This window comes from Tachyglossus aculeatus, unplaced genomic scaffold (genome assembly GCF_015852505.1).
Source record: "Tachyglossus aculeatus isolate mTacAcu1 unplaced genomic scaffold, mTacAcu1.pri scaffold_1_arrow_ctg1, whole genome shotgun sequence".
NCBI classification, from domain to species: Eukaryota; Metazoa; Chordata; class Mammalia; order Monotremata; family Tachyglossidae; genus Tachyglossus; species Tachyglossus aculeatus.
In genome coordinates, this window is record NW_024044915.1 from 5,172,453 (window position 1) to 5,177,754 (window position 5,302).

The window sequence follows — 5,302 nt, forward strand, 5'->3', positions numbered from 1 at the left end:
GGGGTGGTCCCCAGTGTCAGAGGCAGCCGAGAGTCGAGGACGATTAGGATAGAGTAGGAGCCTTTGGATCTGGCAAGCAGGAGGTCATTGGTGACCTTTGAGAGGGCAGTTTCTGTGGGATGTAGGGACGGAAGCCAGATTGGAGGGGGTCGAGGAGAGAGTTGTTGTTGAGGAATTCGAGGCAGTGTGTAGATGATTCGTTCAAGGAGTTTGGAAAGGAATGGTAGGAGGGGGATAGGGAGATAACTAGAAAAAAGGATCACAGCTGGGGCTGAGGAGGCTGAGGAAACCAGGCATAAAAGTGGAACCCAGAGCCAAAACTAATATGGGAAAAAGAATCACAACATGGGCAGAGGAAACTGGCATAAAAGGCAGGATGCAGGCCCATTTGGTGTCAGTCTGTCAGGGGGAGGCAAGCTGTCGCAACAGTTGTGTACAGTGCTGTGAGTCAGAACCTTATTACCATTGAAAGCTAGGTGATAGGCCCTAATAAACATTTGCTATAATTTAATCCTGTGATCATGATTCATTATTATTAGGTGTGGCACCTGCTCAGCTGGGCAACATATAATAAAACAGAATTGGTAGACCTGTGCCCTGGCCACAAGGAGCTAAAAGTCTACAACAGCACGGTCTAGTGGATAGAGCATGGGCCTGGGGGGCGGCCTCAGTTACCTCATCTGTAAAATGGGATTAAGATTGTAGCCCCCCCATGTGGACAGGGACTGTGTCCAACCTGCTTAGCTTGGACCAACCCAGACCTTAGAATAGTGTTTGACAAGTATTAAGCTCTTAATAAATACCATCATCTGTCTGAGCAACATGGGCCCGATTCATCATGATGGCTGCCCTTCTCAGCTCCTGATGGGAAAGGGACAGTCACAGTCAGGATTGGGCCACAGACTTGATTTGGAAAGCATGACCATCATGTCATCGCTGAGCCCCACGGTGGGGTAGAATTCTTTGAATGTCTTCAGACCTTCGGGGCTCACATCTTGCGTCTTACCTGCAGGCAGAGAAAAAGGTTGACCTTGGGCAGTGACCTACCACTTCTACTTTAATCAGAGGGAGCGGTACAGGCCTGGGACAGAGGGACCGAAAGTAGCGGGGAACAAGAGAGAAAGCAGCTTTCCCTTGGAGGGGAAGCTGGGGTTCTGGGTCCTGGCCACTGCACACCCAACTGTATCCCACCCCTAGCCCCTCTTCCCAGCAGTTTGTGTGAATTCTGGGCCTTGAGGTCTTCAAAGACCAAGCAGAGACTTCTACCAAGTGTGAACCAGCTACCTACCAGGAAATTCAGGCTTCCCCAAATACACTTTGGCCTCAGTTAGCCAGAATATCAGCAAGGGGCTACTGGGGCCCATTCCTGAGTCTCAACCCTCACACGTCAATCTCCACTCCCCACTTACTGTACAGTTGGATAGTGGTGCTGATGGAGTGCATAGAGAATACTGAAGTTCACGTAGTCAGTCACTACCACCCTCACGTCCTTCTGGGCCAGGTCTGGAAGGAAAAACAGAGGGTCCTCAATCAATCGTGGTATTTATTGAGCTTACTGATGCAGACAGCACTGTACTAAATACTTGGGAGAGCAGACAAAGTAAAGTTGATAGACATGATTATTTCCCTCAACTAATTTATAATCTAAGGGTGCTTGGATCCCAAACCTTCATCATCCCAAATCATAGAGTTGGTCCACTCTCCCCACACCATACCTCAATAAACAGACACAACCAGTATGTGCTGAAACTGATCCCCCAAGGCTCTGCTCCTCTTTGTACTTAATTCCCATCCAGAATCAAAGCACTGAAGCAAACTTACCAAGATTCGAGTAATGACCTTCTTGGAACTCCTTGGTAAGGATCACCTCCATTTTTTGACATTCTTCTTGTCTGGAAGAGTAGCAAAACCCATGCCCCTGTCCCCCCCGAACCCCCCCCCCCCCACCCGCCACTTGCTGACTCTGCCAACAATTCCATCGAGGGAAAACAAATCTTCAGGGTAAGGAAGCCAGCTTGGAGCCAGGCAGGTTTGGAGCCAGGTTTGGAGGCCAGGTTTGGCGTCCACTAACCATGTTAGCTAGAGTCTTCAGTCTGGCACACCAGGCTGCCATAGAGACTGTGTCCTGTCCCCATTGGCTAAACCCACACCTCCATCACCCACAGCCTAGGTCGCTGGTTCAGAGACCCCCATCTCCCAGCATCAAATCCACAGAGACTGCCACAAGGCATTCAGAATGGGGGAGGCCCAATCCTGGATGGCAACACAGGGAAGGGGAGGATGTCAGAAGGCGGGAGGTGGCCAGCATGGATTATCAGTTGGATGGGAATGCAAAGTGAGAACCAACCTGCGAGCCCAGCCAAGGTGGACAGCTCTCCCTGAGGCTGGAGATGGGGCCGGCAGCCAGACGTATGAGGCAGGCAGAGGGAATGGGAAGATAGGATGCCTTAAAATGACTGTAGATGCCAGTGAAGAGAATGAATTTTTATATTTCATTCATGAAAAGGACGTCCAGTGCTTGCCTATGCATCTTTGCATCAAACAGAAACTCTTACCATTAGCTTTTAAACTACTCTATCACCTTGCCCCCTCCTACCTTAGCTCCCCGATTTCCTACTACATCCCAACACATACACTTCACTCCTCTAATGCCAACCTACCCACTGTGCCTCGATCTTGTTTATCACCCTGTTGACCCCTCACCTATGTCCTGTCCTCACCCTGTCCTGGAACACCTTAGCCTTTGACGTCTGAGAGAGAAATCTCTCTTCTCCTTTAAAGCCTTATGAAGGCACACCCCTTTGAGAGGCGTTCCATGAGTAAGCCATCATTCCTCTTCTCCCACTTTCTTCTTCACCACTCATACTTACTTTCACACCCGTTATTTACCTCTCCATCATCCCCTCAGCACTTATGTGCATGGCTGCAATGTATTTATTTACATTAATTTCTGTTTCTCCTTCTGGGCTATGAACTCCATGAGGGCAGGGAACATGTCTACCAACTGTGTTGTATTCTACTCTCCCAGGCATTTAGCACAGTGCTCTGTACACAGTAAGCCCTCAATAAATACCCATGGTTGATTGTTTGCTGGCAGTGTAGTGAGGGCAGAATGCTTCCCTACTATGGCGGAGAAATATACTGGGCTTCTAATGGTTCTGAAACTGTGCAGGCACCTATCTTTATAGAACTATATTGAGTGACTGTTATGTGCTAAGCACTGTACTATCACTCTGTGCAAAGTGCAGTAGTAGTAGTGGTAGTAGTAGTAGAAGTACTTGAGGTAGTTGATACTGAATTTGATACAGTGCACCGTACTTGATTCATGGATTTGGAACATACAGAATAAATGAAATGACACATTCCCTGACTACAGGGAACTTACTCCCAGTGAGGGAGTCAAACAAAAAAAATATTTACAAATCTGTAATCATATATAAACTGAGCATGAATACTGATGATGGTAAATAAATTCATAAGGGCTACTCGAAGAGTAAGATGGGCCCACTGGGGGCAGCGTGGGGGCAGGAAAGAAAGGGGTAAACCAGGCTCCTGCATGACACTGAAGGCTATTAATATTGAGATGGAGAGACAAAACAGCGTAGCCTGAGGAAAACACATATAAAATAGCAAAACATTGGATTAGAATAAATGGGATATAAATTGGGGGAGAATTACAGGCTGCATCTAAGGTCAATATCAGGATCTTGGATGACTTCATGGAATTTGGGGGGTTCAAGGCCCTGCTATAGGGAAAAAGGATCATAAGAAGGAACCTGTAAAAACCCATTTTCAAGTTTTAATGTGGGAAAAAATGTAGCATATATGAGGTTGTGAATTGAATAACAAGATAGAGATCATGGACCCTAAAAACTGGTCATGTAGCTGGAAATCAAACGAGCAATCCTGGCTCCATCACTTTCCTGTTGTGTGACCTTGGGCAAATCACTTCACTGTGTGCCTCAGTTAAGTCTTCTGTGAACCCCTCGTGGAACAGGGACTTTGTCCAACCTGACTATATCATGTATCTTCCCCAGCATTTATTATAGTGCCTGACAAATATAAGTGCTTGATGAATTACCAATAAAAAACCAAAACAAAAAGCAATGAAGTCCAGCAGTTGGGGCTGGGAAGGAGTCAATCAGCTCTGGAGTTCATTAGTATGAAGTATCTGTGCAGAGGGCTCAGGGGAAGTGAAAAAATAGAAAAACTGTTGCACAGACCATAGTGAACTGAAACTAAATCACTGGCTAGAGTTGACTCACTACAGTGCACATCAGAGTCTCCAGTGGCAAACTTAAATTGGACGGTTGTAAGAGTAGCATACACAGTTGTCATAAAAGCAGGCTCAGAGCCACTGCGGGACTCGTCAGGGGAGAAGGCTGGAAGGAGGTGACATGGTCATTGCAGGAGATCCGGTTCCTAAGGGGTACCTGAAACAGACAGCATATGGATGTCTACTGTGAACAGAGTGCTATCCTGGGTTTTATTGTATGAAGAGCACTATCCTAGGTTCCTACTAAGGACCGAATGCTATTGTACGCAGAGCACTGTCCAGGGTATCTCCTCTCTGCAGCGCTGTCCTAGGTGTCACAGAACTCCTCATTTTCCCAAGCAAACCCCAACCAATCAATCGCATTTACTGAACACTTCGTGTATGCAGCGCTGTACTAACAGCTTGGAAGATATAATAGAATAATAAATAGTCACATTCCCCCACAACGAATTTACAGTCTAGAGGGGGAGACAGATATTAATAAAAATAAATAAATGATTTATGTATTTATTATGTATTTATGTATTCATACGTACATAAGTGTTGTGGGGCTGGTTTGATGGGGGGAAGAGAAAGAAGGGAGTAAGTCAGGGAGATGCAGAAGGGAGTGGGAGAAGAAAAGTGAGGGTTCAGTCAAGGAAGGCCTATTGGAGGAGATACGCTTTCAGTCAGACATTGAAGGTGGGGAGAGCAATTGTCTGTACGACATGAAAAGGAATGACTTTCCAGACCAAATTCAGGATGTGGGAGAGAGGTCGTTGGTGAGACAGACAAGATCGAAGTACATTGAAAAGGTTAGAATCAGAGAAGCAAAGTGTGCATGCTAGTTGTAGTAAGAGAGCGGAGAGAAGAGGTAGGAGGGGGAAAGGTGATTGAGTGCTTTGAAGTTGATTGCAAGGAATTTCTGTTTGATGTGGAGGTAAATGGCAACGACTGGAGATTCTTGAGGAATGGGGAAGAATGGACTGAATGTTTGTTGTAGAAAACATCCATATATGAGAGCGAAGTATGGACTGGAGTGGGGAG

The 5,302-nt window shown here is 46.4% G+C and overlaps 1 pseudogene; it reads right to left on the reverse strand.

Annotated features, from left to right (window-relative positions):
• LOC119923517 overlaps window positions 1–1,364 on the reverse strand; it is a 6,948-nt pseudogene extending 5,584 nt beyond the window's left edge.
• Window positions 1,365–5,302: the final 3,938 nt, after the last annotated feature.